Here is a 14,262-nt window from a genome sequence, read left to right as displayed (position 1 = left end):
TGAACTCTGACCAATTGTTTTTGTATAAAAATATTCTTTTAGTTTTTTTATTTTCTAGAACCAAGCAAGCCTAGCACAGATAAGCAAAAAATACTTCACAGTAGTAATGCAGTTGTAACACAGTTTAGATTGCAATTGCATATGCACTTTGTTTTGTTTACAGTATTGTTACTGAAAATGCAGCGCTTTGGAAATACAGTACATATACTTTGTACAGGCTTTTTAGTGAAATTACCAGTAGATTACTTTGCAGATTACTTTTACTTGTACAGTATACCTAAATACTGCACTGGAACATTTTCTGTAAACAGGTGAGTAAAAGCGTTTTTGTTAAGTACAATTTTGAAAGGATTTCTTAGGTTTTCCAACTCCACATGTAGAAACTTTTCATAGAAAAACAGTCCATTTTATCCTATGGAGGAATATAGTGTTCTCAGTTAGCAGGTATGTACTTTGTTGTGGGAGTTGGTATTCTGGGGTTAGACTCAGGGGTCCCCCAGGGTCAAGGATGCACTCTTGTTACACCCTCAGCGGCACTAAGGCGGCCGGGTGCAGAGTGCTGAGGCCCAGTGTTATAGGGGGCCTCCGGTTGGTGGCTGCTGACGAACAGGCCACTCGGTTGTGGGAGCAAAGCTCCTGGACTTAATCTCAGGGCAAATGGGGATTTAGGCCAGCACAAAAGGTGCACCCTCAGCGGCACTGGGGCGGCCGTATGCAGAATGCTGTTTTGGCGTTGGGCGCCCTGTAGGTTTCAATAAGAAGTCTCCGGTTTACAAACACACTGCAGGCTAGGGGATGAAGGTCTTCCAGGTGCGACCACCACTTGGAGAGGTAAGTTGGAATGCTGGGGGTTGGTTAGGCACCGTCGGTTGGGCCACCCAAGGCTGTGGGGCATCAAGTGTAGGGGTGCCTTTTAGGGTCGGATCTTCTTACTGGCTCCTGGTCGCGGTTGGGAGGACCTTCCAGTTTGAGGCTGCAGGCGTCGGCTGGAGGCTTGAGGCTGGTCAGGAATCAATGGATCTTGGGTCAGGAGCACAGGGAGACTTCCTCTTGGTGTTGGGCCACTCTAACTCAGGCCGGGGGCGTCCGGTGCAGAGTGGTGCAGACTCGCTGATCCTTGCGGAGCTGGAGTCTGTTGTTGAACAAATCTGGTGTTCACAGGACAGAGTCTTTGGGATTGAAGGCAGGCAGGTCCTCTGGGTTTCTCGAGGTTGCTGGCTGCAGGACACACCGGGGTTTCGCTGGAGCTGGTTCAAGGTTGGGACAGGCCCATAGGGCTAGGGCCAAGTCAGTGGTTGTCCTCCTCTTGTTAGCTTTGGCATGGCTGTTCGGTCCTTCTTCTTCTTTTCTTCTGGTTTCTTGGCTGACTTCTTAGTTCAGGGCTGCCCCCTATATACTGTATTCAGGGGGCGTTTTAGGGGTCTTGAGGTCAGTAGCCAATGGGCTGCTGACCTTAGGGTGACTACACCCTTGGTGTGCTCACCCCACAGGGGAGAGTGAGCACCATCCCTAATCCTGATTGGGAAGAGCCTGCCATCTGCAAGATGGTGTGCACTGAAGAGTGGGCTCCACCTTGCCTCCCCCATCTGAGGGGTGGGGTTGGCAGAGGTTCGCACAACTTCTGGGCTGCCTAATTTGTCCCGCCTATCTTCCCACCGAAAAGAAGGGGAGACAGGAAGGGGGCCTGCTCCTGTAGCAGAAGAGGCTGGGGGTCACATTACAAAGGCTGCAAGGCCTTTGAAGCTCCCCTGCACAGATGGCTCTTCCTCGCCAGGGGAGGTGTGACCACCTCCTCCCAGGAAAGGCTTTGTGTCTGGGCTCAGGGAGTGAAGGCTCCCACCCCAGGGGTCCAGAAACATGTCTCGTGGTGACAGGCTGGTGTGTACCAGTCAGGGAACCCACCAGAGGCTGGTTGTTTTTCTGGTGGCATCTCTGAGTGCATTTTTCATTAAATCCCACACTAGCATCAGTGTGGGTTTAATGTGCTGAGTAGTTTGATACCAAACTTCCCAGTTTTCAGTAAGGCCATTATGGTGCTTTGGAGTATTTTTTTTTCCCTTCAAATCTTTATTAAGAAAAAAAGGCATGTTACAAAAACAACACATTTGCAATCAGGGCGGTTCATACAATGGACAGTCTCTACCCTCTCTCAGAACACCCAATACAATAATTAGATGGTGGTCTTGTCATACAACATCAAGACCCCCAGTGACGTTTCCTCTAGTCTGTGGAAGTGCGCAGATTTCCCCTCTGTTTGAGTTCCACTGACCCAAGACTTGTGTCCATTTGTTCGGGCAACCCTGTGACTCATAGATGGATTTCTCAGTCACCATGCACCAATTCAAATCTCTAGACCAGTCCACTAGTTTCGGCGGGTTTGGGGCCCTCCAAAGCTGTGCCATATTTTGTTTAGCGATCATGAACCCAAGTGTCACCCACAGTTGCTCTCTGTAATTCAAGTCAGTAGGGTCCCAAATATCTAACAGCGCTAACTTTATGGTACAATGAACCTTTTGCCCCAACGCCTCCTCCATCCGGCCCACCACCCGTTCCCAATACCCCTGGATTACCGCACACTCCCAAATGAATAAATGAATAAATGTGCCTTCCTGCCCACACTGTCCTGTACAGCTGCCCTCTGGGACGTAGCCCATGCGAACCAGCAAAGATCCCGACAAGTAGGATCTGTGAAGCAGCTTAAGTTGGACCAGTCTGATCCGGGAGGAAATGGCCACTTCGCGAGGGGAAGCTACCGCCGCCCGCCACTCCTCATCTTCCAAACCTGCGACATCGTGATCCCATCTAGCCCGCAAGCTGATCAAAGGGTCCGCCATATTGTTAATTAGTTTTTTATAGACATGGAAGATGGCCTTCTCGGGTAGATCGCCATCAAGTATTCTATACTCAAGCGGGAAGGATTCAGGGAGAACGCTACCTCTAGGGAGAGCCGCGAGCAGGGTATTTCTAATCTGAAGATACCGAAAGTATTCAGATTTGGCCAGATCATATTCCTGTTGCAGTCGGGAAAAGGGCACCACATCTCCAGACTTCCAGAGGTCGCCAACCCTGGAAATGCCTATTAGGTCCCATTTGTCAAAGCTCTTGGACAGGGTTGTTCACTGTGCCATAGCGGCGTGGCTTGCGTGAGTTTGCCCTCCCAGGGTGCTTTGGAGTATTTAATGACAAACTCCCAGCCCCATATATTCTTAATGGCATTTACTACACTTACAATGTCTAAGAATTGGCTTAGACACTGTAGGGGTACAGGGCTCATGCACCTGTACCCTCACCACTGGTATTCTGTACTCAGCTAGAGGGGTGACCAATCTATGCCAGGGCGGTGGGTTGAAGGCATGGCACACAGGGATGTGTGCCATGTCGACTCTTCACTTTGTTCTGCACCAAAACACGCAGCCTGAAATTGCAGTGTGTGTGTGTAAAAGTACAGGGCCTCTAAGGGTGGCACAATAAGTGCTGCAGCCCTTAGAGGCCTTCCCAGGCCACAGTGCCCTTGGTACCCAAGGTACCTTTTACAAGGGACTGACATGTGGCCAGAGAGGTGCCAATTGGGGGTACAAGGTACAGTTTTGGGGAAAGAACACAGGCCCTGGGAACCTGATTGGCAGGGACTGCGGGCACATCAAAGTCAAAGTGCATCAGTAGTCTTGCAATAAGTGTGGGGGGGTTACTGCAACAGAAACCCAGCTTCCTACACTTATTCACATCTAAAAGTGTTTCCGTATGTTCCCATAAACATGCTGATCTGTTCCTCAGTATGTGTTGCTATGCAATAGTCCCCATTTCATGCTTTATGCTGGTATATAAAGCTATAATGTCCAGTGTTACCAATGTCATATCTGGTTCTCATGTGATGTCAGTTAATAAACTCAAAATATGTTTTGTGTCCTTTATATAGGATGGACGGTTAGACACAAAAGGTTGCAGAAAAATGTCCACATATTCCTGGAGTTTTTCAGTCAGGCCACCTATACTTGAGACTTTGGGTCTTCCTGGTGGAAACGGGAGATCCATGTGTATCTTAGGAAGGGTGTGAAGGCATCAATATCTTGGGCGTTCCACCCTCTAGTATGTGTATTCGTCGTCACTTGTCATGCCACTGTTTCAGTGATTTATTGATCTTAGTTGTCATGTCCCAGATTGGATTACCAGTCACGTTTCCATAGCACAGAGGGTCATTCAATTGTGCTAGTATATCATGTTCATAGTCCATATTGATCATCACCACGATAATCCTCCCTTTGTTAGCTTCACGAATAGTGATATCAGTATCTGTCTTAAGTAATCTCAGAGCTTCATGCTCGCCTTTGCTAAGATTGTCTCCCCTCATTTGGTGTAGTCCCCGTCTTTAACTATACTTGTCCAAATCACCCAAAATCAATTTGTGAAAGATGTCTGTGTTATTCCCTCCTGGCAGAGTAGGTGTCCACTTGGACTTATTCCTAAACCCACTTGTGGTATTCAAATCCATCTGTACATTCAGGTCATCTAATATCTTCCTTGTAGTGGTGGAATCCCCTTCAGAATCAGAAATAGACAACAGGGTTTTGGTGTCATATATATCCTGTATAGATAGAGCACTGGACACAAAATTAGTTTGCAATGTATTGTAGATTTTATTTCCTTGAGGATTCAGTTTGAAGAATTTTTAATCTTCAGGCGTCTGATAAATGTAAACAGATCTATTTTCATGCTGTAAATATCCCCAGAACTACTTGGGAAAAAGCCCATTCCTTTCTGCAGAAGTGAAATCATGTCAGAATTCAAAGTTTACTCGTGTGCCAAAGGTACATACGTAGTTACGAAGCATGCCATTACACAGCATTCCATTCCAATGCATACTAATACTAGGCATATTGCAACAGTAGGGAAGGTGTTGCATAGCGGAGACATAAAAATTACTATTCCCACTTCAGTGAGTGCACCCAAAAACTAACCTTTGTATCCCAAACCAAAGCGTAAACCCTAAAATTCCTTTTTGAGCCCCCAAAACACACCCCGATTTCCATATTTCACCCCAAAACACACCCCAATATTCATATTCTACACCAAAACACCCCCCAATTTCCTGATCAGACATCCGAAACCCATACCCACTCGAAAAACTTTTAATTACCCCATTACTGACCTCACAATGCGTTGTAATCAAATGCGATGTAAAGGCACCTGCATTGTCGGCGTTGTGTTGTTAACGATGCACTGCCTGCATTGTAATGGTTGTCTCCTGTGCCAAAGATAACCCATAGCCTACTCCATTTGTGTCTGTCTGTACCCTGGACTGCGCTCAGCACCAAGGAGCCTTCCTCTTGGACACCACCACTACGACACCAGCACCCTCCTTGCCATCAACCCTGGATGCCACCTCGCCTGCCAGGACCTACCTCTACTCCGCACCAGACATCGCCATCACTGACGGCTGCAGTATCAACTGCAAGGAGCACCCGACCGTCAAGGAGGAGGCATTGTCATAACCTACAGAAGCACACTCCGGTGAACTCAAGTTCCACCTGGACAACCCCAGTGACCAGAACACCACCCCCTCCTGAGGAAGCTACCCTACATCAGACGCAAGCAGCAAGTCACCTCAACAAGCCACATAGCAGGACACACGGTCGAGCATGTCACCTCCGCCAGCGGGAACTTCAACTACAGCCACAACACCGGACTATGCTGGACCGACCATCATTGGTAACATCACATCTTCACCTTGCCCACCGGATGCCACCACCATCATCACACCCCCTCGCAGCTGGATCAAGGCCACCGAAGAACGTCTCGTCAACTCCCTACACACCAACACTCTACCAATGCTTCCACACGATGACACTGTAGCGCGCAACCACCATCGATGGATTTCCAACAGCGCCGACATTCGGGCACCCCTCATGAACGGCACTGCGTCAGTGCCTAGGGTGACGCAGTGCCACAGGGATAGGCTGTCCCCATGCATTGCTGGAGTTGCGTCATGGTTGTGACATGACTGCAGCAATGCGTGACTTTAGGGCAGACAGATACTTCAGGATTTCTGACGTATCTGTCATTACTTGCGTTATGGAGCGCTGTCCAGTGAATACAGCGCATCCATGCTGTCGCGAGAAGGGCGTAGTGAGAAGTGTTGCAACGCTGTCTTGTCTCAGCGCTGCAACACTTTTCATGACTGGGGCCCAGGAATGCGCACTATCTTATTGATGGTGCGCATTCCTGCACTGCAGTTTTGTCGCAGGGCAGCGCTGCAACATTGCTTGCAGCGCTGTCCAGCACCAAAACCTGCTGAGATGAGGCCCCAGTGTTATCCTCATTTTTAACACCAGCTATTTTCTGGTCTTAAGTAACTGGCTCTAACTGCATTTAGAGACAGTTTTTTTGGTCTTCAGAACTTCAAGGATCCCCTGTGAATATGGAAAATTGGGGTTTGCGGCCGTTTTTGCACTGGAGCGCCTCTCCCGCATATAATTATCGCTAACATAAGTCGTGATCTTTACAACAGACGTTTTTGCCTAAAAACTGTCGCTAACGGCTGTTAGCGATAGCTTGGTAATACTGCGATAAAAATATCGCCGCATTAGCGGCAATAACTCCTTGTGAATATGCCCCTGAGATTTTTAATCTCAGATTGAAGTTTGACAAATGCTGTCTGTAATTCAGAGACCTTCCTGTCTGCGTTTTCAATGAGGATACCCGTTAGATTCATAGAATTAGATGTTAGCTCCTTCTATCAGGCAAATAGCAGGTCTTCATCCAAATCATCATAGGTTGGGATGATTTGTGATCTCAACCCCCTTGGGATCCTATTAAGTTTTACATATTACTTTAGTGGCTCACCGTCCCTTCAATTCGGACATATCCTTTTTCTTCAGTCTCTCAAGTCGTATATATGTATCCCTATAACCTTCTCTGTGCTGTGGGTTGCCACTCCTTGCTGCCTCCCCAACGGTGCTACCTCTTCATAGGTTGCTGAATAGTTCCTCTGTTTCTCTATCTCAGTCCATTGTATTATCCATATCTATATAATTTACATGTGTCGCAGGCTGCCCTCTATTAAAGCAAATGTGGTCTTGTATGGGTGATCAGTAAATGATCTGGCACTCAAGAAGTTATTACCCACAATATTTTGCACAATGTCATTGCTGATGCAGTGCTCACAAAGGTAGGGAGATTCACCCCACTTCCCAATCATGTGATCAAGAGATCATTGGGAATATCAAATCTTAGCCTCAAGCACATGCTTGTATATAATGTTTACAGTCCATATTGATATATTTAAAAATCACAATCCGTATTTCCAAGTTGTTTTTTAATTGTTCAGCCTGCTGATCACTTTGTTTTTAGCCATAAAGCCAACACATGTTTCGTCATTATTGGGGATCAACCCAAGACTTCCTCAGGGCTAAAACATATAGAAAAAATTTACTTGTTATATGTTCCAACTCTCTACATAACCAATTGCACCCTTAATTCAGTGACATCAGTGTCAATGTATATATCGCGCAATGTCCCTCTCCATGACATATGTGTGGAAACCCATGCACAATATATTATATATACAGCGGATATATAGCTACAATGATACATCATCAACATAAATTGTCCCATAGACTTATAGTGTATAAAATAGGAGTTCTAATTGACACCTCGAAGATTGTGTACCGCCATCTATGTTATCTTCCACAATGTGCCTATACGAAAGCATGTATCCTAGGTCATCATATCTGTGCTTAGCAATAGCACACATTATCACTACTAGTACAACACCTTTCGATGAGAAATAAAAAGTACCTGTCTGTTTCAAAAGAATATCCATATCTAAATGAAAGGAACCAAAACACATGGAATAATCACTTCATGTTGCAATAACGAAAAAAACAAATCCCTTATTATTGTCCAGACTATATGAATACATTGTTGACGGTTTTACCTATTTACCGGATAAAAACTCAATATAATGCACTCTTCAATTTTCCCTATGACTATGCAAAGTAGCCATCAGCCACTACAGAAAAAACTCCCAAATGTACGCAAAATCAGAATCAAAACCATACCGCACTCACCCCTTAATGTCATCAAGTGTCCATATTCAAACGCTTGGCTGTAGTCTCTTAAATGAGTGCTGGACAGTATCAGAAATTCAGAGATCCCTATCCTTAAAAAAAAACCAACATGTAGCAAAAAACAGTAATAGTAAGCTCCTGTCGGCTTACAATTTGTGAACTTTTCGGTCTGAGTAACAATGAGTGGGTACACTCGAGAATCTGCGTTCAACTCAGGCGTCATCAAACACATCCTTATGTGTTGTGATGATGAAGATGGACTAGCCAGAAAAGCCCGTGCGAATGCTTACCACGAAAGGCCGCCATCTTGGAAAAGGCAAAAGAAGCCTCATAAATATCATTAAACTATTTTGACAAATGAAATGTGTGGTGAGGTAGAATTATTATATCAGCCTCCATATATGAATATATTAAAAGCATCAATATAATTCCACTATGTATTAGGAGGCGATGTGGATCATGAGTTCGAGGACAGTTGAATTAGGCCTCAACACGGATCATGAATAACAATATTTTTTGGGAGAATAAGCCAATGACTATGGGTAAACGTGCGATCTTAAATATGAGACTCAAGAAGGCAGAAGTTGTTGATGCCCTTTAGATTACACTAATTGTGTTCCATCTTGACTTTACCGTCATCTCTATTAGAATGCCTGAGTTCCTATTATTTATATGAGGACACAGGTTTGCACACAATATTTCAAATTGGATTAGTTAGATCCTATATTTATAGGTTACATATACATTATATGTTGCTGAATATTGCCAAGAAATGATGGGATAATGACTATATAGTATAGAGTACGTCCAATATGGCATTGTACTGGACGAGAATATGAGTCGGTGTTCATTATAGAATAATTGTATTTTCAAGTTAAAAAAAATGCTAGGACAAAATTATGTGACATTGTGATGACAAACTGCTTGTCAAAAATTATATTATGATTATGTTACAATGTGATGATAAACTCTATGTATAAGGTTTGCAGCAATCATAAACAAGGGAGCCATAAGGTACATGTGATAGCGCCATAGGGTGATATGAATAAGCAATTATTAATGAAAGAGGCAGGCCATGATTAACATTCATATCAGATATAATATGGATGGTACGTAATAGACTTATTGAAATTTTCATCGATGACATGGAATCCATCTTTTAAATGTGAAAATCTACATCATATTGGGTATAGGCCTTTATTGACATTACGGTAGTTTTAGGTACGACTTATGGAGGAATATAGAAGCTGGAAACATTAAATTATGGGAGTAGAAATGTGATGTATAGTTGGAATAGCAGTTAATTAACTGTCCGTTAGGTAACAGATATTCAAAGATAACAAATGTTTTTCAGGACTAGTCGTTGTAACCTGTTGTTATAATAAATAGAGGAATTATATGGATGCTTTTAAGATTTTCATATACAGAGGTGGATATATTAATTCTACCTCACCATAAATAGAAAACAAATCAGGGCCATTGAGCAGATTTCATATGTCGAAATAGGTTTATATTATTCACAGGACTCTATTTTTGCCTATTCCAAGATGTCGGCCTTTCACCATAAGCATCCGCACTGGCTTTTCTGGCTAGTCCTTCTTCATCATCACAACACATAATGATGTGTTTGAAGGTGCACGAGTTGAATGCAGATTCTCAAGCATACACGCTCGTCATTTCATGGACCGAAAAGTGCACAAATGGTAAGCAGACAGGGGGCTTGTTTTGATTCATTAAGATGGGGAACACTGATATTTTAAGCCTAGGTCTAGGACATGTAATTAACATTACTGTTGCTTGCTAAATGTTTTTTTTAAGGATGAGGATCTCTGAATATCTGAGACCCTTCATGACTAATTAAAGTAACTACACCTAATCGTTTGAATAAGGACGCTTGATGACATTAAGGGGTGAGTGCATTATGGTTTTGATTCTGACTTTGCCTACATTTGGGTGTTTTATCTATAGTGTCTGATGGCTACGTTGCATATTCACATGGAAAATTGAAGGGTGCACAAATTGATTTTATGCGGGACGGAAGTAAAACTGGCAACAAGGTATGCATATAGTCTGGACAATAATAAGGGATTTGTTTTTTAGAGTTATTGCAACATGAAGTGATTATTCCATGGGTTTTGCTTCCCTTCTTTGAGATACGAATATTCTTTTGAAACCGACAGGTATTTTTTATTTGCCATTGAAATGTGTTGTACTTGTGTTGATAATGTGTGCTATTGTTAAGCACTAAAATGTGATAACCTAGGAAACATGCCTTAGATAGGAACATTGTGGAAGATAATGTAGATGGTGGTACACTATCTTCGAGGTGTCAATTAGAACCCTCTTTTATACACAATAAGTCTAGGAGACAATTTATGTTGATGCAGATGTTGTATCAGTGTAGCTATTTATCCACTGTATATATAATCTATTGGGCATAGGTTTCAACACATGTCACGGACAGGGACGTTAGGCGATATATACATTGACACCAATGTCACTAAATTAAGGCTGCAATTGGTAATATAGAGAGTTGTAACATTGCAACCAAGATCATTTTCTCTATATTTGTTAGCCCTTAGGAAGTCGTAGGTTAATTCCCAATAACGACGAAACACAGGTTGGCTTTATAGCTAGAAAGAAATTGATCAACAGGCTGAGCAATTAAAAAACAACTTGGAAACACGGATTGTGATTTTTGAATATATCTATATGGACTGTAAACATTATTTACAAGCGTGTTCTTGAGGCTAAGATTTGATGTTCTTTCTAATTACAACTTGACCATTTTTAGGGCACACTGGTATAAAGTGCCTCTATGTCAAGAGTTACTAGAATGTCTCCGTTGTTGTTAAAAGGGATGTTCCCTATTTTACCAATAAGGTCACCCGTAGTCCTGATGTAAGATGGAAATGTTTTGACCACTGGGCAGAGGTATGTATCTACAAATTTAGATAGTGGTCCCGTCAGAGCGTTGATAGCAGAAACTATTGGTCTTAAAAGAGGATCTGTCACGTTCTTGTGTGTTTTAGGGATGCCCTATAGAGCTGGAATTACTGATTTTTCCTTTTAATTAAAAATTCATGTTCCTTCTTGCAAAAAGGAACATGTGGATAAGTTGACCACCCAAGTAGAGCGCTGGATCTGCCTCCCGCTTTCAATGGCGGTCCGCATTGCTATTTTAAAAATGATTGTTCTTCCCCAATTTCTATATCTCTTTCAAAACATCCCTATCCCATTAACCAATTAGTTCTTTGAGACATTGCAGAGTATATTAACACAGGTCATTTGGGTTGGTAAACAGCCACAGGTTGGGTGGAATACCTTAGTATTTCTGTGCAAACACGGAGGCTTTGCAGTTCCCCGTATGCATTTATATTATCTAGTCGCGCAGTGTAGCTTCCTCCGACACTGGTATCACACAGATGCCCTACACCAACCCGAAGTAGATCTTGCAGCCCCAACACCCTTAAAGACATTGTTGCCAGCGCATCTCCTACAAGACGCAAATGACATACAGACGCTGTCTACAACCAGCTGTATCTGGAAGAGGCTGATTCGGATGCTGGGTGGACAGCTCCTATACTCTCCCGTGATCCCCCTAGCTGACAACCCCTGGCTGCCTATCACACAAGAATGGGTGGTCCAACATACATTGACGAAATATACACTACATACCTTTGGAGATCTCTTTCCAGACGGCCATGTGTTCTACCATACAGAGGACGTACGATTTCAAGATGCGCCCTAAATGGATCATTATTGTTGCAACGGCTCAGAGGGCACTCAGGGCTCAGATCCAATCTTACGCATTGGCCCCTGATGAATTTACACCATTGACATTAATGATCGCTGACATGGACGTGGATAGGCTGATCTCTAAAATATATCACACCTGTTTAGATCTTTTACCAGCCGGCGACTTTAGACTTACAGCTACGCGGGAGACCTATCTGGAACAATCCTTGACTGATAGGGTTTGGTCTGCTTATTGCTCGCAGATGTGCCTTGTTTTCTTTCATCATCACCTATAAGATAATACACTATAAATTCTCGCATAGGACCTACGTCACACCCACTAAACTAGCCAGGCTTAGTCCCTACCCGATCAGCCGATTACCCAAAATGCCAAAAAATGACAGCAGATGATGCCCATATGACGTGTACATGTTGTAGAATTGCACCATACTAAAGGGAAGTCTTCAATAAGCTTACTATTATGACACACATCACCATCAAACCAACCCCTTTGCTCCTCTATTGGACTACGTGCAGGACATACCCAAATCCCTGTGCCACCTTGTCGCCATTGCATTATTTCTCGCCAAACGGGACATAGCCATTCACTGGGGGAGAAAACACCCACCTGCAACAGCGGCATGGATTAAAAGCCTAATGCGCTGTGACACTAATAGCAAGCTATACGCTTCCCTGCAACCACCTACCTCCAAACCAAAGGATATCTGGCAACCACTGAGAGACTATCTCCTGACATTAGACTCCTCAGAGACCACCCAACCGCCATGAGTGGCCACACCCATGAGCACTTCTTGCTCCACCCCCTGAGACCGCCAAATACATTGCCTATGCGTCTCATTCCTGTACCCTTACAAGATGAGCTGTGATGTTCTTAGACTTAATATTGTCATAGTTATTTGTTTTTCCATTTTATGTAAAACGAAACAGCAACTTTTTTTATTACTACTCCTTTCTCAGGAGAACATCATAAAATTAGAAAATGAAAAAAGGAAGCAGGGTTTTCAATTGATACTTGATACACTGGTGAGTCCATTGCTGGACCTGTTTGCATCCCCAGAGAATGCTGGCCTGTTGCATTTCTGTTCAGAGTAAGGATGTGTGGTCTGCAAATGTGATGTCAATCCCGTGGCCGCAAGGTATTCTGTTTGCATTCCCCCAATATCTCTCCTTCTAGAGATTTTACAAAAGCTTCTGAATAAGCAGGTGCATGTAATTTTGTCAGCTCCATTTTGCCCTGACGCAAAGACAGCTGGGAACATTATGTCTCATGGTATGGAAATGTAGGGGCTAGTCCTTCAAGGTTTGGAATGTTCAAGTGAGGTGGCAGTGGACATTTAGGCCTGTAGGAATCCTTCAATGTTGAAAGTCTACTCAAGACACAGGAAAGATTTTGAGTTGTGGTGTCAAGATAAAGGGGTAGAAGCAAAGTCCTGTCATCAGTTTCTTTTTTTTCATATCTCTTCATTCAACATATTAGAGCAAGTTTGTGATAGAGCTCATATAACACAGCTAGGGCCAGATGTACGACCCTTATATTTTACGATTCGCAAATTGCATCACTATGCGACTCGCAATTTGCGACTCACAAAATGCAAATTACAACAGTGTCTCAGACACTGTCAGCGATTCCTAATGGGGTCGCAAATTGCCTCCTTCATTAATATTCATGAAGCAAGTGCTATTTCCGACCCCATTAGGAATGGCAAGCTCTCGCAGGGATGGTGGCCTGCTGGGGTCAGCAGACCGCCAAGTCTGTGACTGCTTTTTTGATAAAGCAGTTTTTCTTTTAAATGCTGGCCAATTTCCTTAACGGAAAACGAAATGTCTCTGTTTAATTTTTTAAGGGCAGGCAGTGGTCCCTGTGACCACTGCCTGCTCTTAAAAAATATTTTCGCACACACTCACGAATGGAAAGGGGTCCCCTGGGGACCCCTTCCCGTTTGCGAGTTTCTTTCCACCTACTTGAAGTAGGTGGCAAACTGCGAGTGTTATGCGGCCACAAATGTGGTTGCAAAACAATCGTACGTTGCATTGTGACTTGCTATTAGAAAGGATTGCCCCTTCCTAATAGCAAGAGTCCCAAACACTATTTGGCAAGTCACCAACTCACAAAATAACGTTTGTACATGCCAGGACCCTTTTTTTTGCAATAACAAATGGGCCGATTTCCCATTTGGGACTGCAAAAAACAGTCATACATCTGGCCCCTAGTTCCTTACTGCAGGTTTTGCTAAGAGTTTAATTTTTTAGGATTATACCACACAACACTGTTGGAGCAATGGGCAGCAATTAAATGTTTCAGGGAAACAACTGGGGATATCTCTAAAATAATCCCACAAGCTTTTAAATGTTTAAACGGTTTCAGATTGTCGAGGCCAGTAGTTCATACTCTGGTACCATCTTGGGACTTTTCAGTGCTTATTAAGGGTTTGCAGGA

The 14,262-nt window shown here is 43.6% G+C and overlaps 1 pseudogene; it reads right to left on the bottom strand.

The window, feature by feature from the left end:
* Positions 1–11,772, bottom strand: part of LOC146811330 (uncharacterized) — a 43,841-nt pseudogene extending 32,069 nt beyond the window's left edge.
* Positions 11,773–14,262: the final 2,490 nt, after the last annotated feature.

The sequence above is a fragment of the Triturus cristatus genome, chromosome 7 (genome assembly GCF_964204655.1).
Source record: "Triturus cristatus chromosome 7, aTriCri1.1, whole genome shotgun sequence".
NCBI classification, from domain to species: domain Eukaryota; kingdom Metazoa; phylum Chordata; class Amphibia; order Caudata; family Salamandridae; genus Triturus; species Triturus cristatus.
The sequence above is the reverse complement of the archived record's forward strand: the minus strand, read 5'-3'. Positions and strand labels throughout refer to the sequence as shown.